The 21,400-nt window shown below is 37.9% G+C and overlaps 1 protein-coding gene and 21 non-coding genes across 24 annotated transcripts in view; 1 reads left to right on the plus strand and 21 right to left on the minus strand.

Moving 5' to 3' along the window:
* Positions 1-21,400, plus strand: part of LOC142341565 (dynein axonemal heavy chain 7-like) — a 193,840-nt gene that overhangs the window by 103,415 nt on the left and 69,025 nt on the right. The window lies entirely within an intron of this gene.
* Trnar-ucu (transfer RNA arginine (anticodon UCU)) lies at positions 903-975 on the minus strand. Its single transcript has one exon. It is a non-coding gene; the product is annotated as a tRNA-Arg (tRNA).
* Trnar-ccu (transfer RNA arginine (anticodon CCU)) lies at positions 1,676-1,748 on the minus strand. Its single transcript has one exon. It is a non-coding gene; the product is annotated as a tRNA-Arg (tRNA).
* Trnar-ucu (transfer RNA arginine (anticodon UCU)) lies at positions 2,893-2,965 on the minus strand. The gene has a single exon. It is a non-coding gene; the product is annotated as a tRNA-Arg (tRNA).
* Trnar-ucu (transfer RNA arginine (anticodon UCU)) lies at positions 3,956-4,028 on the minus strand. Its single transcript has one exon. It is a non-coding gene; the product is annotated as a tRNA-Arg (tRNA).
* On the minus strand, positions 4,569-4,646 carry Trnar-ucu (transfer RNA arginine (anticodon UCU)). The gene has a single exon. It is a non-coding gene; the product is annotated as a tRNA-Arg (tRNA).
* On the minus strand, positions 5,328-5,400 carry Trnar-ucu (transfer RNA arginine (anticodon UCU)). Its single transcript has one exon. It is a non-coding gene; the product is annotated as a tRNA-Arg (tRNA).
* On the minus strand, positions 8,431-8,503 carry Trnat-ugu (transfer RNA threonine (anticodon UGU)). The gene has a single exon. It is a non-coding gene; the product is annotated as a tRNA-Thr (tRNA).
* Trnar-ucu (transfer RNA arginine (anticodon UCU)) lies at positions 9,003-9,080 on the minus strand. Its single transcript has one exon. It is a non-coding gene; the product is annotated as a tRNA-Arg (tRNA).
* On the minus strand, positions 9,654-9,726 carry Trnar-ucu (transfer RNA arginine (anticodon UCU)). Its single transcript has one exon. It is a non-coding gene; the product is annotated as a tRNA-Arg (tRNA).
* Positions 10,794-10,866, minus strand: Trnar-ucu (transfer RNA arginine (anticodon UCU)). Its single transcript has one exon. It is a non-coding gene; the product is annotated as a tRNA-Arg (tRNA).
* Positions 11,817-11,894, minus strand: Trnar-ucu (transfer RNA arginine (anticodon UCU)). The gene has a single exon. It is a non-coding gene; the product is annotated as a tRNA-Arg (tRNA).
* Trnar-ucu (transfer RNA arginine (anticodon UCU)) lies at positions 13,375-13,447 on the minus strand. The gene has a single exon. It is a non-coding gene; the product is annotated as a tRNA-Arg (tRNA).
* Trnar-ucu (transfer RNA arginine (anticodon UCU)) lies at positions 14,154-14,226 on the minus strand. The gene has a single exon. It is a non-coding gene; the product is annotated as a tRNA-Arg (tRNA).
* On the minus strand, positions 14,928-15,005 carry Trnar-ucu (transfer RNA arginine (anticodon UCU)). The gene has a single exon. It is a non-coding gene; the product is annotated as a tRNA-Arg (tRNA).
* Trnar-ucu (transfer RNA arginine (anticodon UCU)) lies at positions 16,086-16,163 on the minus strand. Its single transcript has one exon. It is a non-coding gene; the product is annotated as a tRNA-Arg (tRNA).
* Trnar-ucu (transfer RNA arginine (anticodon UCU)) lies at positions 16,944-17,021 on the minus strand. Its single transcript has one exon. It is a non-coding gene; the product is annotated as a tRNA-Arg (tRNA).
* Trnar-ucu (transfer RNA arginine (anticodon UCU)) lies at positions 17,726-17,798 on the minus strand. The gene has a single exon. It is a non-coding gene; the product is annotated as a tRNA-Arg (tRNA).
* Positions 18,506-18,578, minus strand: Trnar-ucu (transfer RNA arginine (anticodon UCU)). The gene has a single exon. It is a non-coding gene; the product is annotated as a tRNA-Arg (tRNA).
* Positions 19,285-19,357, minus strand: Trnar-ucu (transfer RNA arginine (anticodon UCU)). The gene has a single exon. It is a non-coding gene; the product is annotated as a tRNA-Arg (tRNA).
* On the minus strand, positions 20,063-20,135 carry Trnar-ucu (transfer RNA arginine (anticodon UCU)). The gene has a single exon. It is a non-coding gene; the product is annotated as a tRNA-Arg (tRNA).
* Positions 20,835-20,907, minus strand: Trnar-ucu (transfer RNA arginine (anticodon UCU)). The gene has a single exon. It is a non-coding gene; the product is annotated as a tRNA-Arg (tRNA).

Genomic DNA, 21,400 nt, shown 5'->3' on the forward strand with positions numbered 1-21,400 from the left:
TGAATAAATGTTAATTATTTGTTTTTCATCTTTGTGAGATAAAAATTTGTTGAGAGAATTACGATGTATCCAGAGTGAAGTTTTCTGATTTTGGCCTTCTTTGTGTACCAAAAAGAACTTTGTTTCATCCTCGGCGGGACTCGAACCCGCAAGCATTGTATTAGAAGTCCAGCCCGCTATCCACTGCGCTACCAGTACTCGAATTAGGGAACGTTTTTTGCTGATCTTTTTTTTCATCAAAGACTTTTTTTATGTATTCTCAATCCTGTTTTATAGCATCTGTTATTTTCTCCTTTTTTGCGCTGCTCCTCTAATAAGGAAGCGAGCGAAGATTAATTATTTGTTTTTCATCTTTGTTGATGAGTTGAAAATTCGTAACACAATTCCGATGTATCGAATTTAAAAATTTTTCTATTGCTTCATTATGTACTAAAAAGTGATTTGTATCCTCTTCCGCAGGATTCGAACCCGCGACATCTGGATCAGAAGTCCATCGCGCTTTCCACTGGAATTCTGATAATTTCAGTCTGAATTTTTGTTATTTTGAAATAATTGTGTGCCATAAGTTTTTTCTATCCTCATCAAAGGGAATTGAATCCTCGATTTCTTGCGTAGAGGTCCTGAGCGCTATACAGCGCGCTACTAGGACTTGAGCAAGGACGCGTTTTTTGCTGACCTCTTCCCCTTTTCATCAAACAAGGTTATCTTGTATTCTCAATCCTATCTCAGCGCTTTTGTTATTTTCTGAACTTTATGTGGTACTGCTGTATTAATGGAGTGAATAAATGTTAATTTTTTGTTTTTCATCTTTGTGAGATAAAAATTTGTTGAGAGAATTACGATGTATCCAGATTGAATTTTTTTGATTTCGCCTTCTTTGTGTACCAAAATGAACTTTGTTTCATCCTCGGCGAGATTCAAACCCGCGACCTCTGGATTAGAAGTCCAGCCCGCTATCCACTGCGCTACGAGGACTCTAATTAGGGAACGTTTTTTGCATATCTTTTATTTCATCAAAGACTTATTATGTTTTCTCAATCCTGTTTTAGGGCATCTGTTATTTTCTCTATTTTTGCGCTGCTCCTCTAATAATGAAGCGAACAAAGGTAATTTTTTTGTTTTTATTCTTTGTTGGTGAGTTGAAAATTCGTAACACAATTCCGATGTATCAAGTTTAATGTTTTTTCCTTTGCTTCATTATGTACTAAAAAGTGATTTGTATCCTCTTCCGCAGGATTTGAACCCGCGATATCTGGATCAGAAGTCCATCGCGCTATCTACTGGAATTCTGATAATTCCAGTCCGAAATTTTGTCATTTTGAATTAATTGTGTGCCAAAAGCTCTTTTGATCCGCCTCGGAGGGAATTGAAACCTCGACTTCTTGCTTAGAGGTCCTAAGCGCTATGCACCGCACTACTATGACTTGCATTAGGACGCATTTTTTGCTGGCCTTTTCTCCTTTTCATCAAACACAGTTATCTTGCATTCTCAATCCTATCTTAGGGCTTTTATTTTTGTCTAAACTTTATGTGGTACTGCTGTATTAATGGAGTGAATAAATGTTAATTTTTTTTTCAACTTTGTGAGATAAAAAGCTGTTGAGAGAATTACGATGTATCCAGATTGAAGTTTTTTGATTTTGGCCTTCTTTTTGTACCAAACAGAACTTTGTTTCATCCTCTGCGGGATTCGAACCCTCGACCTCTGGATTAGGAGTCCAGCACGCTATCCACTGCGCTACGAGGACTCTAATTATGAAACGTTTTTGCTGATATTTTATTTCATCAAAGACTTTTATTATGTATTCTCAATCCTGTTTTAGGGCATCTGCTATTTTCTCCTTTTTTTGCGCTGCTCCTCTAATAATTAAGCGAGCGAAGATTAATTATTTGTTTTTCATCTGTTGGTGAGTTGAAAATTCGTAACACTGTTCCGATGTATCAAGTTTAAAAATTTTTCTTTTTCTTCATTATGTACTAAAAAGTGATTTGTATCCTCTTCCGCAGGATTGGAACCCGCGATATCTGGATCAGAAGTCCATCGCGCTATCTACTGGAATTCTGATAATTCCAGTCCGAAATTTTGTCATTTTGAATTAATTGTGTGCCAAAAGCTCTTTTGATCCGCCTCGGAGGGAATTGAAACCTCGACTTCTTGCTTAGAGGTCCTAAGTGCTATGCACCGCACTACTATGACTTGCATTAGGACGCATTTTTTGCTGGCCTTTTCTCCTTTTCATCAAACACAGTTATCTTGCATTCTCAATCCTATCTTAGGGCTTTTATTTTTGTCTAAACTTTATGTGGTACTGCTGTATTAATGGAGTGAATAAATGTTAATTTTTTTTTGAACTTTGTGAGATAAAAAGCTGTTGAGAGAATTACGATGTATCCAGATTGAAGTTTTTTGATTTTGGCCTTCTTTTTGTACCAAACAGAACTTTGTTTCATCCTCTGCGGGATTTGAACCCTCGACCTCTGGATCAGAAGTCCATTGCGCTATCTACTGGAATTCTGATAATTCCAGTCCGAAATTTTGTCATTTTGAAATAATTGTGTGCCAAAAGTTCTTTCTATCCTCCTCGGAGGTAATTGAAACCTCGACTTCTTGCGTAGAGCTCCTGAGCGCTACTGGGACTTAAATTAGGACGCGTTTTTTGCCAACATTTTTTTCCTTTTCATCAAACACGGTTATCTTGTATTCTCAATCCTATTTTTGGGCTTTTGTTATTGTCTGAACTTTATGTGGTACTGCTGTATTAAGGGAGTGAACAAATTTTAGTTTTTTGTTTTTCTTCTTTGTGAGATATAAATATGTTGAAAGAATTACGATATATCCAGATTGAAGTTTTCTGATTTTGCTTTCTTTCTGTACCAAAAAGAACTTTGTTTCATCCTCGGAGGGATTCGATTCCTCGACCTCTGGATTAGAAGTGCAGCGCGCTATCCACTGCGCTACGAGGACTTGAATTCGGGAACGTTTTTTGCTGATCTTTTATTTCATCAAAGACTTTTGTTATTTTCTTTGCTTCATTATGTACCTAAAAGAGATTTGTATCCTATTCCGCAGGATTCGAACCTGCGATATCTGGATCCGAAGTCCATCGCGCTATCTACTGGAATTTTGATCATTCCAGTCCGAAATTTTGTCATTTTGAATTAATTTTGTGCCAAAAGTTCTTTTGATCCTCCTCGGAGGGAATTAAAACCTCGACTTCTTGCTTGGAGGTCCTAAGCGCTATGCACTGCACTACTATGACTTGCATTAGGACGCATTTTTTGCTGGCCTTTTCTCCTTTTCATCAAACACAGTTATCTTGCATTCTCAATCCTATCTTAGGGCTTTTATTTTTGTCTAAACTTTATGTGGTACTGCTGTATTAATGGAGTGAATAAATGTTAATTTTTTTTTGAACTTTGTGAGATAAAAAGCTGTTGAGAGAATTACGATGTATCCAGATTGAAGTTTTTTGATTTTGGCCTTCTTTTTGTACCAAACAGAACTTTGTTTCATCCTCTGCGGGATTTGAACCCTCGACCTCTGGATCAGAAGTCCATTGCGCTATCTACTGGAATTCTGATAATTCCAGTCCGAAATTTTGTCATTTTGAAATAATTGTGTGCCAAAAGTTCTTTCTATCCTCCTCGGAGGTAATTGAAACCTCGACTTCTTGCGTAGAGCTCCTGAGCGCTACTGGGACTTAAATTAGGACGCGTTTTTTGCCAACATTTTTTTCCTTTTCATCAAACACGGTTATCTTGTATTCTCAATCCTATTTTTGGGCTTTTGTTATTGTCTGAACTTTATGTGGTACTGCTGTATTAAGGGAGTGAACAAATTTTAGTTTTTTGTTTTTCTTCTTTGTGAGATATAAATATGTTGAAAGAATTACGATATATCCAGATTGAAGTTTTCTGATTTTGCTTTCTTTCTGTACCAAAAAGAACTTTGTTTCATCCTCGGAGGGATTCGATTCCTCGACCTCTGGATTAGAAGTGCAGCGCGCTATCCACTGCGCTACGAGGACTTGAATTCGGGAACGTTTTTTGCTGATCTTTTATTTCATCAAAGACTTTTGTTATTTTCTTTGCTTCATTATGTACCTAAAAGAGATTTGTATCCTATTCCGCAGGATTCGAACCTGCGATATCTGGATCCGAAGTCCATCGCGCTATCTACTGGAATTTTGATCATTCCAGTCCAAAATTTTGTCATTTTGAATTAATTTTGTGCCAAAAGTTCTTTTGATCCTCCTCGGAGGGAATTAAAACCTCGACTTCTTGCTTGGAGGTCCTAAGCGCTATGCACTGCACTACTATGACTTGCATTAGGACGCATTTTTTGCTGGCCTTTTCTCCTTTTCATCAAACACAGTTTTCTTGCATTCTCAATCCTATCTTAGGTCTTTTGTTTTTGTCTGAACTTTATGTGGTTGTGCTGTAGTTAATGGAGTGAATAAATATCAATTTTTTTTTCAACTCTGTGAGATATAAATATGTTGAAAGATTTACGATGTATCCAGGTTGAAGTTTTCTGATTTTGCTTTCTTTGTGTACCAAAAGAACTCTGTTTCATCCTCGGCTGGATTCGAACCCGCGACCTCTGGATCAGAAGTCCAGAGCGCTATCCACTGCGCTATGAGGTCTTGAGTTAGGGAACATTTTTGCTGATCTTTTATTTCATCAAAGACTTTTGTTAAGTATTGTCAACCCTGTTTTAGGGCATCTGTTATTTTCTCATTTTTTTGCGCTGCTCGTCTAATAATAAAGCAAACGAAGGTTATTTTTTGTTTTTAATCTTTGTTGGTGAGTTGAAAATTCGTAATACAATTCCGATGTATCGAGTTTAAAGTTTTTTCTTTGCTTCATTATGTACTAAAAAGTGATTTGTATCCTCTTCCGCAGGATTCGAACCCGCGATATCTGGATCAGAAGTCCATTGCTGATAATTTCAGTCCGAAATTTTGTCATTTTGAATTAATTGTGTGCCAAAAAATCTTTCTATCCTCCTCGGAGGGTATTGAAACCTCGACTTCTTGCGTAGAGGCCCTGAGCGCTATGCACTGCACTACTATGACTTGCGTTAGGACGCATTTTTTGCTGGCCTTTTCTCCTTTTCATCAAACACAGTTATCTTGCATTCTCAATCCTATCTTAGTGCTTTTGTTTTTGTCTGAACTTTATGTGGTACTGCTGTATTAATGGAGTGAATAAATGTTAATTTTTTTCAACTTTGTGAGATAAAAATTTGTGGAGAGAATTACGATGTATCCAGAGTGAAGTTTTTTGATTTTGGCCTTCTTTTTTTACCAAAAAGAACTTTGTTTTATCCTCTGCGGGATTCGACCCCGCGACCTCTGGATTAGAAGTCCAGCGCGCTATCCACTGCGCTACGAGGACTCGAATTAGGGACCGTTGTTTTGCTTATCTTTTATTTCATCGAAGACTTTTATTATGTATTCTCAATCCTGTTTTAGGGCATCTGTTATTTTCTCCTTTTTTGCGCTGCTCCTCTATTAATTACGCGAGCGAAGGTTAATTATTTGTTTTTCATCTTTGTTGGTGAGTTGAAAATTCGTAACACAATTCCGATGTATCAAGTTTAAAAGTTTTTCTTTTGCTTCATTATGTACTAAAAAGTGATTTGTATCCTCTTCCGCAGGATTCGAACCCGCGACATCGGGATCAGAAGTCCATTGCGCTATCCACTGGAATTCTGATAATGCCAGTCTGAATTTTTGATATTTTGAAATAATTGTGTGCCAAAAGTTTTTTCTATCCTCATCGGAGGGAATTGAAACCTCGACTTCTTGCGTAGAGGTCCTGAGTGCTATGCACTGCTCTATTAGGACTTGCATTAGGACGCATTTTTGCTGGCCTTTTCTCCTTTTCTTCAAACAAAGTTATCTTGCTTTCTCAATCCTTTTTTAGGGCTTTTGTTATTGTCTGAGCTTCATGTGGTACTGCTGTATTAATGGAGTGAACAAATTTTAATTTTTTGTTTTTCATCTTTGTGAGATATAAATATGTTGAAAGAATTACAATGTATCTAGATTGAAGTTTTCTGGTTCGGCTTTTTTGTGTACCACAAAGAAATTTGTATCATGCTGGACTGGATTCGAACCTGCGACCTCTGGATTAGAAGTCCAGTACGCTATCCACTGCGCTACGAGGACTCGATGTACGGAACATTTTTTGCTGATCTTTTATTTCATCAAAGACTTTTGGTTTGTATTCTCAATCATGTTTTAGGGTATCTGTTTTTTCCTCATTTTTTTGCGCTGCTCCTCTAATAATGAAGCGAACCAAGGTTTTTTTTCTGTTTTTCACCTTTGTTGGTGAGTTGAAAATTCGTAACACAATTCCGATGTATCAAGTTTGAAGTTTTTTCCTTTGCTTCATTATGTACTAAAAAGTGATTTGTATCCTCTTCCGTAGGATTCAAACCCTTGACATCTCGATCAAAAGTCCATCGCGCTATCCGCTGGAATTCTGATAATTCCAGTCTGAAATTTTGTCATTTTGTATTAATTGTGGGCCAAAAATTCTTTCTATCCTCCTCGGGGTGAATTGAAACCTCGACTGATCGCGTAGAGGTCCTGAGCGCTATGGACTGCGCTACTAGAACTTGCGTTAGGACGCGTTTTTTGCTGACCTTTTCTCCTTTTCATCAAACATGGTTATCTTGCATTCTCAATCCTATTTTAGGGTTTTTGTTGTTGTCTGAACTTTTTGTGGTACTGCTGTATTAATTGAGTGAATAAAAGTTAATTTTTTGTTTTTCATCTCTGTGAGATATAAATATGTTGAAAGAATTTCGATGTATTCAGATTGAAGTTTTCTGATTTTGCTTTCTTTGTGTACCAAAAAGAACTTTGTTTCATCCTCGGCGGGATTCGAACCCGCGACCTCTGGATCAGAAGTCCTTTGCGCTATCCACTGAGTTCTAATATTTCCAGTCTGAAATTTTTGTAATTTTGTATTAATTGTGTGCCAAAAGTTCTTGCTATCCTCCTCGGAGGGAATTGAAACCTCGACTTTTTGCGTAGAGCTCCTGAGCGCTCTGCACTGCGCTACTGGGACTTGCATTAGGACGCGCTTGTGGCTGACCTTTTCTTCTTTTCATCAAACACGGATATCTTGTACTCTCAATCTTATTTTAGAGCTTTTGTTTTTGTCTGAACTTTTTGTGGTACTGAGGTATTATTGGAGTGAACCAATGTTAATTTTTTTCATCTTTTTTAAATAAAAGTATGTTGAAGGAATTACGATATATCCAGATTGAAATTTTCTGATTTCGCTTTCTTTGTGTACCAAAAAGAAATTTGTATCATCCTCGGCGGGATTCGAACCCGCGACATCTGGATCAGAAGTCCATCGCGCTATCCACTGTATTTCTGATAACAGAAATAACTTGTGAACAATTGTTAATTTTTTGTTTTTCATCTTTGTGAGATATAAATATGTTGAAAGAATTTCGATGTATCCAGATTGAAGTTTTCTGATTTTGCTTTCCTTGTGTACCAAAAAGAACTTTGTTTCATCCTCGGCGGGATTCGAAACCGCGACCTCTGGATCAGAAGTCCTTTGCGCTATCCACTGGAATTCTAATATTTCCAGTCTGAAATTTTTGTAATTTTTGTAATTTTGTAATTCTGTAATTTTGTAATTTTTGTAATTTTTGTAATTTTGTAATTTTGTAATTGTGGGCCAAAAGTTCTTTCTACCCTCCTCGGGGGGAATTGAAACCTCGACTTCTCGCGTAGAGGTCCTGAGTGCTATGCACTGCGCTACTAGGACCTGCATTAGGACGCGTTTTTTGCTGGCGTTTTCTCCTTTTCATCAAACACAGTTATCTTGCATTCTCAATCCTATTTTAGGGCTTTTTTTATTGTCTGAACTTTTTGTGGTACTGAGGTATTATTGGAGTGAACCAATGTTAATTTTTTTTCATCTTTTTTAAATAAAAGTATGTTGAAGGAATTACGATATATCCAGATTGAAATTTTCTGATTTCGCTTTCTTTGTGTACCAAAAAGAAATTTGTATCATCCTCGGCGGGATTCGAACCCGCGACATCTGGATCAGAAGTCCATCGCGCTATCCACTGTATTTCTGATAATTGAAACCTCAATTTCTTGCGTAGAGTTCCTGAGCGCTATGCACTGCGTTACTGGGACTTGCATTAGGACGCGGTTTTTGCTGACCTTCTCTCCTTTTCATCAAACATGGTTATCTTGTACTCTCAATCCTTTTTTAGGGTTTTTGTTATTGTCTGAACTTTTTGTGGTACTGCTGTATTAATGGAGTGAACCAATGTTAATTTTTTTTTCATCTTTTTTAGATAAAAGTATGTTGGAAGAATTACGATGTGTCCAGATTGAAATTTTCTGATTTTGCTTTCTTTGTGTACCTAAAAGAACTTTGTTTCATCCTGGGCGGGATTTGAACTCGAGACCTCTGGATTACAAGTCCAGCGCGCTATCCACTGCGCTACGAGGACGCGAACTAGGGCACGTTTTTTGCTGATCTTTTATTTCATCAAAGTCTTCTATTATGTGTTTTCAATCCTGTTTTAGGGCATCTGTTATTTTCTCATTTTTTTTACTAAAAAGTGATTTGTATCCTCTTCCGTAGGATTCGAACCCGCGACATCTGGATCAGAAGTCCATCGCAATATCCACTGTATTTCTGATAATTGAAACCTCGATTTCTTGCGTAGAGGTCCTGAGCGCTATGCACTGCGTTACTGGGACTTGCTTTAGGACGCGTTTTTTGCTGACCTTCTCTCCTTTTCATCAAACATGGTTATCTTGTACTCTCAATCCTTTTTTTAGGGTTTTTGTCATTGTCTGAACTTTTTGTGGTACTGCTGTATTAATGGAGTGAACCAATGTTAATTTTTCTTTCATCTTTTTTGGATAAAAAAATGTTGAAAGAATTACGATGTGTCCAGATTGAAATTTTCTGATTTTGCTTTCTTTGTGTACCTAAAAGAACTTTGTTTCTTCCTCGGCGGGAATCGAACCCGCGACCTCTGGATAAGACGTCCAGCGCGCTATCCACTGTGCTACGAGGACTCGAATTAGGGCACGTTTTTTGCTGATCTTTTATTTCATCAAAGTCTTTTATTATGTTTTTTCAATCCTGTTTTAGGGCATCTGTTATTTTCTCATTTCTCTTACTAAAAAGTGATTTGTATCCTCTTCCGTACGATTCGAACCCGCGACATCTGGATCAGAAGTTCATCGCGTTTTCCACTGGAATTCTAATAATTCCAGTCTGAAATTTTGTCATTTTGAATTAATTGTGAGCCAAAAGTTCTTTCTATCCTCCTTGGGGAGGAATTGAAACCTCGACTTCTCTCGTAGAGGTCCTGAGCGCTATGTACTGCGCTACTAGGACTTGCATTAGGACGCGTTTCTTGCTGGCGTTTTCTCCTTTTCGTCAAACACAGTTATTTTGCATTCTCAATCCTATTTTAGGGCTTTTGTTTTTGTCTGAACTTTTTGTGGTACTGCTGTATTAACGGAGTGAACCAATATTAATTTTTTTTCATCTTTTTAGATAAAAGTATGTCGAAAGAACGACGATGTGTCCAGATTGAAAATTTCTGATTTTGCTTTCTTTGTGTACCTAAAAGAACTTTGTTTCATCCTCGGCGGGATTCGCACCCGCGACCTCTGGATTAGAAGTCCAGCGCGCTATCCACTGCGCTACGAGGACTCGAATTAGGGCACGTTTTTTGCATATCTTTTTTTTCATCAAAGACTTATTATGTATTCTCAATCCTGTTTTAGGGCATCTGTTATTTTCTCTATTTTTGCGCTGCTCCTCTAATAATGAAGCGAACAAAGGTAATTTTTTTGTTTTTATTCTTTGTTGGTGAGTTGAAAATTCGTCACACAATTCCGATGTATCAAGTTTAATGTTTTTTCCTTTGCTTCATTATGTACTAAAAACTGATTTGTATCCTCTTCCGCGGGATTCGAACCCGCGATATCTGGATCAGACGTCCATCGCGCTATCCACTGGAATTCTTATAATTCCAGTCTGAAGTTCTGTCATTTTGAAATAATTGTGTGCCGAATGTACTTTCTATCCTCCTCGGGGGGAATTGAAACCTCGCCTTCTTGCGTAGAGGTCCTGACCGCTATGTACTGCGCTACTAGGACTTGCATTAGAACTCGTTTTTTGCTGGCCTTTTCTCTTTTTCATCAAACAGTTATTTTGCATTCTCAATCCTATTTTAGGGCTTTTGTTTTTGTCTGAACTTTTTGCGGTACTTCTGTTTTATTGGAGTGAACCAATGTTAATTTTTTTTTTCATTTTTTTAGATAAAAGTTTGTTGAAGGAATTACGATATCAGATTGAAATTTTCTGATTTCGCTTTCTTTGTGTACCAAAAAGAAATTTGTATCATCCTCGGCGGTATTCGAACCCGCGACCAGAAGTCCATCGCGCTATCCACTGTATTTCTGATAATTGAAACCTCGATTTCTTGCGTAAAGGTCCTGAGCGCTATGCACTGCGCTACTCGGACTTGCATTAGGACGCGTTTTTTGCTGACCTTTTCTCCTTTTCATCAAACATGGTTATCTTGTACTCTCAATCCTTTTTTAGGGTTTTTGTTATTGTCTGAACTTTTTGTGGTACTGCTGTATTAATGGAGTGAACCAATATTAATTTTTTTTTCATCTTTTCTAGATAAAAGTATGTTGAAAGAATTACGATGTGTCCAGATTGAAACTTTTTGATTGTGCTTTCTTTGTGTACCTAAAAGAACTTTGTTTCATCCTCGGCGAGATTCGAACCCGCGACCTCTGGATAAGAAGTCCAGCGCGCTATCCACTGCGCTACGAGGACTCGAATTAGGGCACGTTTTTTGCTGATATTTTATTTCATCAAAGTCTTCTATTATGTATTTTCAATCCTGTTTTAGGGCATCTGTTATTTTCTCATTTTTTAAAATTAAAAATTGATTTGTATACTCTTCCGTAGGATTCAAACCCGCGACATCTGGATCAGAAGTTCATCGCGTTATCCACTGGAATTCTGATATTTCCAGTCTAAAATTTTGTCATTTTGAATTAATTGTGGGCCAGAAGTTCTTTCTATCCTCCTCGGGGGAAATTGAAACCTCGACTTCTCGCGTAGAGGTCCTGAGCGCTATGTACTGCGCTACTAGGACCTGCATTAGGACGCGTTTTTTGCTGGCGTTTTCTCCTTTTCATCAAACACAGTTATTTTGCATTCTCAGTCCTATTTTAGGGCTTTTGTTTTTGTCTGAACTTTTTGTGGTACTGCTGTATTATTGGAGTGAACCAATGTTATTTTTTTTTCATTTTTTTAGATAAAAGTTTGTTGAAGGAATTACGATATCAGATTGAAATTTTCTGATTTCGCTTTCTTTGTGTACCAAAAAGAAATTTGTATCATCCTCAGCGGGATTCGAACCCGCGACATCTGGATCAGAAGTCCTTCGCGCTATCCACTGTTTTTCTGATAATTGATACCTCGATTTCTTGCGTAGAGGTCCTGAGCGCTATGCACTGCGTTACTGGGACTTGCATTAGGACGCGTTTTTTGCTGACCTTTTCTCCTTTTCATCAAACACAGTTATCTTGTACTCTCAATCCTATTTTAGGGCTTTCGTTATTGTCTGAACTTCATGAGGGTCTGCGGTATTAATGGTGTGAACAAATGTTAATTTTTTGTTTTTCATCTTTTCTTAGATAAAAGTATGTTGAAAGAATTACGATGTATCGAGATTGAAATTATCTGATTTTGCTTTCTTTGTGTATCTAAAAGAACTTTGTTTCAACCTCGGCGGGATTCGAACCCTCGACCTCTGGATTAGAAGTCCAGCGCGCTATCCACTGCGCTGCGAGGACTCGAATTAGGGCACGTTTTTTGCTGATCTTTTATTTCATCAAAGACTTTTATAATGTATTTTCAATTCTGTTTTAGGGCATCTGTTATTTTCTCATTTTTTTGCGCTGTTCTTGTAATAATGAAGCGAACGAAGGTTATTTTTTTGTTTTTCATCTTCGTTGGTGAGTTGAAAATTCGTAACACAATTCCGATGTATCAAGTTCAAAGTTTTTTCCTTTGCTTCATTACGTACTAAAAAGTGATTTGTATCGTCTTACGTAGGATTCGAACCCTCGAAATCTGGATCGGAAGTCCATCGCGCTATCCACTGTAATTCTGATAATTCCAGTCTGAAGTTTTGTCATTTTAAAATAATTGTGCGCCAAAAGTTCTTTCTATCCTCCTCGGAGGGTATTGAAACCTCAACTTCTTGCGTAGAGGCCCTGAGCGCTATGCACTGCGCTACTGGGACTTGCATTAGGACGCGTTTTTTGCTGACCTTTTCTCCCTTTCATCAAACACGGTCATCTTGTTTTCTCAATCCTATGTTAGGCCTTTGTTATTGTCTGAACTTCATGTTGTATTGCTGTATTAATGGAGTGAACAAATGTTAATTTTTTATTTTTCATCTTTGTGAGATATAAATATGTTGAAAGAATTACGATGTATCCAGATTGAAGTTTTCTGATTTTGCATTTTTGTGTACCAAAAAGAACTTTGTTTCATCCTCGGCGGGATTCGAACCCGCGACCTCTGCACTAGCAGTCCAGCGCACTATCCACTGGGCTACGGGGTCTCGAATTAGGGCCCGTTTTTTGCTGATCTTTTATTTCATCAAAGACTTTTGTTATGTATTGTCAATCCTGTTTTTGGGCATCTGTTATTTTCTCATTTTTTTTGCGCTGCTCCTCTAATAATGAAGCGAACGAAGGTTATTTTTTTGTTTTTAATCTTTTGGCGAGTTAAAAATTCGTGACACAATTCCGATGTATCAAGTTTAAAGTTGTTTCCTTTGCTTCATTACGTACTAAAAAGTGATTTGTATTGTCTTACGTAGGATTCGAACCCGCGACATCTGGATCAGAAGTCCATCGCGCTATCCACTGTAATTCTGATAATTCCAGTCTGAAGTTTTGTCATTTTGAAATAATTGTGCGCCAAAAGTTCTTTCTATCCTCCTCGGAGGGTATTGAAACCTCGACTTCTTGCGTAGAGGCCCTGAGCGCTATGCACTGCGCTACTGGGACTTGCATTAGGACGCGTTTTTTGCTGACCTTTTCTCCCTTTCATCAAACACGGTCATCTTGTTTTCTCAATCCTATGTTAGGGCTTTTGTTATTGTCTGAACTTCATGTGGTATTGCTGTATTAATGGAGTGAACAAATGTTAATTTTTTATTTTTCATCTTTGTGAGATATAAATATGTTGAAAGAATTACGATGTATCCAGATTGAAGTTTTCTGATTTTGCTTTCTTTGTGTGCCAAAAAGAACTTTGTTTCATCCTCAGCGGGATTCGAACCCGCGACCTCTGGATTAGAAGTCCAGCGCACTATCCACTGCGCTACGGGGACTCGAATTAGGTCCCGTTTTTTTGCTGATCTTTTATTTCATCAAAGACTTTTGTTATGTATTGTCAATCCTGTTTTAGGGCATCTGTTATTTTCTCATTTTTTTTGCGCTGCTCCTCTAATAATGAAGCGAGCGAGGGTTATTTTTTTGTTTTTAATCTTTGTTGGCGAGTTGAAAATTCGTGACACAATTCCGATGTATCAAGTTTAAAGTTTTTTCCTTTGCTTCATTACGTACTAAAAAGTGATTTGTATCGTCTTACGTAGGATTCGAACCCGCGACATCTGGATCAGAAGTCCATCGCGCTATCCACTGTGATTCTGATAATTCCAGTCTGACGTTTTGTCATTTTGAAATAATTGTGCGCCAAAAGTTCTTTCTATCCTCCTCGGAGGGTATTGAAACCTCAACTTCTTGCGTAGAGGCCCTGAGCGCTATGCACTGCGCTACTGGGACTTGCATTAGGACGCGTTTTTTGCTGACCTTTTCTCCCTTTCATCAAACACGGTCATCTTGTTTTCTCAATCCTATGCTAGGGCTTTTGTTATTGTCTGAACTTCATGTTGTATTGCTGTATTAATGGAGTGAACAAATGTTAATTTTTATTTTTCATCATTGTGAGATATAAATATGTTGAAAGAATTACGATGTATCCAGATTGAAGTTTTCTGATTTTGCTTTCTTTGAGTACCAAAAAGAACTTTGTTTTATCCTCGGCGGGATTCGAACCCGCGACCTCTGGATTAGAAGTCCAGCGCACTATCCACTGGGCTACGGGGACTCGAATTAGGGCCCGTTTTTTTGCTGATCTTTTATTTCATCAAAGACTTTTGTTATGTATTGTCAATCCTGTTTTAGGGCATCTGTTATTTTCTCATTTTTTTGCGCTGCTCCTCTAATAATGAAGCGAACGAAGGTTACTTTTTTGTTTTTAATCTTTGTTGGCGAGTTGAAAATTCGTAACACAATTCCGATGTATCAAGTTCAAAGTTTTTTGCTTTGCTTCATTACGTACTAAAAAGTGATTTGTATCGTCTTACGTAGGATTCGAACCCTCGAAATCTGGATCAGAAGTCCATCGCGCTATCCACTGTAATTCTGATAATTCCAGTCTGAAGTTTTGTCATTTTGAAATAATTGTGCGCCAAAAGTTCTTTCTATCCTCCTCGGAGGGTATTGAAACCTCAACTTCTTGCGTAGAGGCCCTGAGCGCTATGCACTGCGCTACTGGGACTTGCATTAGAACGCGTTTTTTGCTGACCTTTTCTCCCTTTCATCAAACACGGTCATCTTGTTTTCTCAATCCTATGTTAGGGCTTTTGTTATTGTCTGAACTTCATGTTGTATTGCTGTATTAATGGAGTGAACAAATGTTAATTTTTTATTTTTCATCTTTGTGAGATATAAATATGTTGAAAGAATTACGATGTATCCAGATTGAAGTTTTCTGATTTTGCTTTCTTTGTGTACCTAAAAGAACTTTGTTTCAACCTCGGCGGGATTCGAACCCTCGACCTCTGGATTAGAAGTCCAGCGCGCTATCCACTGCGCTGCGAGGACTCGAATTAGGGCACGTTTTTTGCTGATCTTTTATTTCATCAAAGACTTTTATAATGTATTTTCAATTCTGTTTTAGGGCATCTGTTATTTTCTCATTTTTTTGCTCTGTTCTTGTAATAATGAAGCGAACGAAGGTTATTTTTTTGTTTTTCATCATCGTTGGTGAGTTGAAAATTCGTAACACAATTCCGATGTATCAAGTTCAAAGTTTTTTCCTTTGCTTCATTACGTACTAAAAAGTGATTTGTATCGTCTTACGTAGGATTCGAACCCTCGAAATCTGGATCAGAAGTCCATCGCGCTATCCACTGTAATTCTGATAATTCCAGTCTGAAGTTTTGTCATTTTGAAATAATTGTGCGCCAAAAGTTCTTTCTATCCTCCTCGGGGGAAATTGAAACCTCGACTTCTCGCGTAGAGGTCCTGAGCGCTATGTACTGCGCTACTAGGACCTGCATTAGGACGCGTTTTTTGCTGGCGTTTTCTCCTTTTCATCAAACACAGTTATTTTGCATTCTCAGTCCTATTTTAGGGCTTTTGTTTTTGTCTGAACTTTTTGCGGTACTGCTGTATTATTGGAGTGAACCAATGTTAATTTTTTTTTCATTTTTTTTTAGATAAAAGTTTGTTGAAGAAATTACGATATCAGATTGAAATTTTCTGATTTCGCTTTCTTTGTGTACCAAAAAGAAATTTGTATCATCCTCAGCGGGATTCGAACCCGCGACATCTGGATCAGAAGTCCTCCGCGCTATCCACTGTTTTTCTGATAATTGATACCTCGATTTCTTGCGTAGAGGTCCTGAGCGCTATGCACTGCGTTACTGGGACTTGCATTAGGACGCGTTTTTTGCTGACCTTTTCTCCTTTTCATCAAACACAGTTATCTTGTACTGTCAATCCTATTTTAGGGCTTTCGTTATTGTCTGAACTTCATGAGGGTCTGCGGTATTAATGGTGTGAACAAATGTTAATTTTTTGTTTTTCATCTTTTCTTAGATAAAAGTATGTTGAAAGAATTACGATGTATCCAGATTGAAATTATCTGATTTTGCTTTCTTTGTGTATCTAAAAGAACTTTGTTTCAACCTCGGCGGGATTCGAACCCTCGACCTCTGGATTAGAAGTCCAGCGCGCTATCCACTGCGCTGCGAGGACTCGAATTAGGGCACGTTTTTTGCTGATCTTTTATTTCATCAAAGACTTTTATAATGTATTTTCAATTCTGTTTTAGGGCATCTGTTATTTTCTCATTTTTTTGCGCTGTTCTTGTAATAATGAAGCGAACGAAGGTTATTTTTTTGTTTTTCATCTTCGTTTGTGAGTTGAAAATTCGTAACACAATTCCGATGTATCAAGTTCAAAGTTTTTTCCTTTGCTTCATTACGTACTAAAAAGTGATTTGTATCGTCTTACGTAGGATTCGAACCCTCGAAATCTGGATCAGAAGTCCATCGCGCTATCCACTGTAATTCTGATAATTCCAGTCTGAAGTTTTTAAAATGACAAAACTTCAGACTGGAATTATCAGAATTGTGCGCCAAAAGTTCTTTCTATCCTCCTCGGAGGGTATTGAAACCTCAACTTATCAGAATTGTGCGCCAAAAGTTCTTTCTATCCTCCTCGGAGGGTATTGAAACCTCAACTTCTTGCGTAGAGGCCCTGAGCGCTATGCACTGCGCTACTGGGACTTGCATTAGGACGCGTTTTTTGCTGACCTTTTCTCCCTTTCATCAAACACGGTCATCTTGTTTTCTCAATCCTATGTTAGGCCTTTGTTATTGTCTGAACTTCATGTTGTATTACTGTATTAATGGAGTGAACAAATGTTAATTTTTTATTTTTCATCTTTGTGAGATATAAATATGTTGAAAGAATTACGATGTATCCAGATTGAAGTTTTCTGATTTTGCTTTCTTTGTGTACCAAAAAGAACTTTGTTTCATCCTCGGCGGGATTCGAACCCGCGACCTCTGGACTAGAAGTCCAGCGCACTATCCACTGGGCTACGGGGTCTCGAATTAGGGCCCGTTTTTTTGCTGATCTTTTATTTCATCAAAGACTTTTGTTATGTATTGTCAATCCTGTTTTTGGGCATCTGTTATTTTCTCATTTTTTTGCGCTGCTCCTCTAATAATGAAGCGAACGAAGGTTATTTTTTTGTTTTTAATCTTTTGGCAAGTTAAAAATTCGTGACACAATTCCGATGTATCAAGTTTAAAGTTGTTTCCTTTGCTTCATTACGTACTAAAAAGTGATTTGTATTGTCTTACGTAGGATTCGAACCCGCGACATCTGGATCAGAAGTCCATCGCGCTATCCACTGTAATTCTGATAATTCCAGTCTGAAGTTTTGTCATTTTGAAATAATTGTGCGCCAAAAGTTCTTTCTATCCTCCTCGGAGGGTATTGAAACCTCGACTTCTTGCGTAGAGGCCCTGAGCGCTATGCACTGCGCTACTGGGACTTGCATTAGGACGCGTTTTTTGCTGACCTTTTCTCCCTTTCATCAAACACGGTCATCTTGTTTTCTCAATCCTATGTTAGGGCTTTTGTTATTGTCTGAACTTCATGTGGTATTGCTGTATTAATGGAGTGAACAAATGTTAATTTTTTATTTTTCATCTTTGTGAGATATAAATATGTTGAAAGAATTACGATGTATCCAGATTGAAGTTTTCTGATTTTGCTTTCTTTGTGTGCCAAAAAGAACTTTGTTTCATCCTCGGCGGGATTCGAACCCGCGACCTCTGGATTAGAAGTCCAGCGCACTATCCACTGCGCTACGGGGACTCGAATTAGGGACCGTTGTTTTGCTGATCTTTTATTTCATCAAAGACTTTTGTTATGTATTGTCAATCCTGTTTTAGGGCATCTGTTATTTTCTCATTTTTTTTGCGCTGCTCCTCTAATAATGAAGCGAACGAGGGTTATTTTTTTGTTTTTAATCTTTGTTGGCGAGTTGAAAATTCGTGACACAATTCCGATGTATCAAGTTTAAAGTTTTTTCCTTTGCTTCATTACGTACTAAAAAGTGATTTGTATCGTCTTACGTAGGATTCGAACCCGCGACATCTGGATCACAAGTCCATCGCGCTATCCACTGTAATTCTGATAATTCCAGTCTGAAGTTTTGTCATTTTGAAATAATTGTGCGCCAAAAGTTCTTTCTATCCTCCTCGGAGGGTATTGAAACCTCAACTTCTTGCGTAGAGGCCCTGAGCGCTATGCACTGCGCTACTGGGACTTGCATTAGGACGCGTTTTTTGCTGACCTTTTCTCCCTTTCATTAAACACGGTCATCTTGTTTTCTCAATCCTATGCTAGGGCTTTTGTTATTGTCTGAACTTCATGTTGTATTGCTGTATTAATGGAGTGAACAAATGTGAATTTTTTATTTTTCATCTTTGTGAGATATAAATATGTTGAAAGAATTACGATGTATCCAGATTGAAGTTTTCTGATTTTGCTTTCTTTGTGTACCAAAAAGAACTTTGTTTCATCCTCGGCGGGATTCGAACCCGCGACCTCTGGATTAGAAGTCCAGCGCACTATCCACTGGGCTACGGGGACTCGAATTAGGGCCCGTTTTTTTGCTGATCTTTTATTTCATCAAAGACTTTTGTTATGTATTGTCAATCCTGTTTTAGGGCATCTGTTATTTTCTCATTTTTTTGCGCTGCTCCTCTAATAATGAAGCGAACGAAGGTTATTTTTTTGTTTTTAATCTTTGTTGGTGAGTTGAAAATTCGTGACACAATTCCGAGTTATCAAGTTTAAAGTTTTTTCCTTTGCTTCATTACGTACTAAAAAGTGATTTGTATCGTCTTACGTAGGATTCGAACCCGCGACATCTGGATCAGAAGTCCATCGCGCTTTCCACTGTAATTCTGATAATTCCAGTCTGAAGTTTTGTCATTTTGAAATAATTGTGCGCCAAAAGTTCTTTCTATCCTCCTCGGAGGGTATTGAAACCTCGACTTCTTGCGTAGAGGCCCTGAGCGCTATGCACTGCGCTACTGGGACTTGAATTAGGACGCGTTTTTTGCTGACCTTTTCTCCCTTTCATCAAACACGGTCATCTTGTTTTCTCAATCCTATGTTAGGGCTTTTGTTATTGTCTGAACTTCATGTGGTATTGCTGTATTAATGGAGTGAACAAATGTTAATTTTTTGTTTTTCATCTTTGTGAGATATAAATTTGTTGAAAGAATTACGATGTATCCAGATTGAAGTTTTCTGATTTTGCTTTCTTTGTGTACCAAAAAGAACTTTGTTTCATCCTCGGCGGGATTCGAACCCGCGACCTCTGGATTAGAAGTACAGCGCACTATCCACTGCGCTACGGGGACTCGAATTAGGGCCCGTTTTTTGCTGATCTTTTATTTCATCAAAGACTTTTGTTATGTATTGTCAATCCTGTTTTAGGGCATCTGTTATTTTCTCATTTTTTTGCGCTGCTCCTCTAATAATGAAGCGAACGAAGGTTATTTTTTTGTTTTTAATCTTTGTTGGTGAGTTGAAAATTCGTAACACAATTCTCATGTATCAAGTTTAAAGTTTTTTCCTTTGCTTCATTACGTACTAAAAAGTGATTTGTATCGTCTTACGTAGGATTCGAACCCGCGACATCTGGATCAGAAGTCCATCGCGCTATCCACTGTAATTCTGACTATTCCAGTCTGAAGTTTTGTCATTTTCAAATAATTGTGTGCCAAAAGTTCTTTCTATCCTCCTCGGAGGGTATTGAAACCTCGACTTCTTGCGTAGAGGCCCTGAGCGCTATGCACTGCGCTACTCGGACTTGCATTAGGACGCGTTTTTTGCTGACCTTTTCTCCTTTTCATCAAACACGGTTATCTTGTTTTCTCAATCCTATGTTAGGGTTTTTGTTATTGTCTGAACTTCATGTGGTATTGCTGTATTAATGGAGTGAACAAATATTAATTTTTTATTTTTCATCTTCGTGAGATATAAATATGTTGAAAGAGTTACGATGTATCCAGATTGAAGTTTTCTGATTTTACTTTCTTTGTGTACCAAAAAGAACTTTGTTTCATCCTCGACGGGATTCGAACCCGCGACCTCTGGATTAGAAGTCCAGCGCGCTATCCACTGCGCTACGAGGACTCGAATTAGGGACCGTTTTTTTGCTGATCTTTTATTTCATCAAAGACTTTTGTTATGTATTGTCAATCCTGTTTTAGGGCATCTGCTATTTTCTCATTTTTTTGCGCTGCTCCTCTAATAACAAAGCGAACGAAGGTTTTTTTTTAATCTTTGTTGGTGAGTTGAAAATCCGTAACACAATTCCCATGTATCAAGTTTAAAGTTTTTTCCTTTGCTTCATCACGTACTAAAAAGTGATTTGTATCGTCTTACGTAGTATTCGAACCCGCGACATCTGGATCAGAAGTCCATCGCACTATCCACTGTAATTCTGACAATTCCAGTCTGAAGTTTTGTCATTTTCAAATAATTGTGTGCCAAAAGTTCTTTCTATCCTCCTCGGAGGGTATTGAAACCTCGACTTCTTGCGTAAAGGCCCTGAGCGCTATGCACTGCGCTACTCGGACTTGCATTAGGACGCGTTTTCTGCTGACCTTTTCTCCTTTTCATCAAACACGGTTATCTTGTTTTCTCAATCCTATGTTAGGGTTTTTGTTATTGTCTGAACTTCATGTGGTATTGCTGTATTAATGGAGTGAACAAATATTAATTTTTTATTTTTCATCTTTGTGAGATATAAATATGTTGAAAGAATTACGAAGTATCCAGATTGAAGTTTTCTGATTTTGCTTTCTTTGTGTACCAAAAAGAACTTTGTTTCATCCTCGGCGGGATTCGAACCCGCGACCTCTGGATTAGAAGTCCAGTGCGCTATCCACTGCGCTACGAGGACTCGAATTAGGGACCGTTTTTTGCTGATCTTTTATTTCATCAAAGATTTTTGTTATGTATTGTCAATCCTGTTTTAGGGCTTCTGCTATTTTTCATTTTTTTGCGCTGCTCCTCTAATAACGAAGCAAACGAAGGTTATTTTTTTGTTTTTAATCTTTGTTGGTGAGTTGAAAATTCGTAACACAATTCTCATGTATCAAGTTTAAAGTTTTTTCCTTTGCTTCATTACGTACTAAAAAGTGATTTGTATCGTCTTACGTAGGATTCGAACCCGCGACATCTGGATCAGAAGTCCATCGCGCTATCCACTGTAATTCTGACAATTCCAGTCTGAAGTTTTGTCATTTTCAAATAATTGTGTGCCAAAAGTTCTTTCTATCCTCCTCGGAGGGTGTTGAAACCTCGACTTCTTGCGTAGAGGCCCTGAGCGCTATGCACTGCGCTACTCGGACTTGCATTAGGACGCGTTTTTTGCTGACCTTTTCTCCTTTTCA

The sequence above is a fragment of the Convolutriloba macropyga genome, chromosome 6, assembly GCF_964194025.1.
Source record: "Convolutriloba macropyga chromosome 6, txConMacr16.3, whole genome shotgun sequence".
NCBI classification, from domain to species: domain Eukaryota; kingdom Metazoa; phylum Xenacoelomorpha; order Acoela; family Convolutidae; genus Convolutriloba; species Convolutriloba macropyga.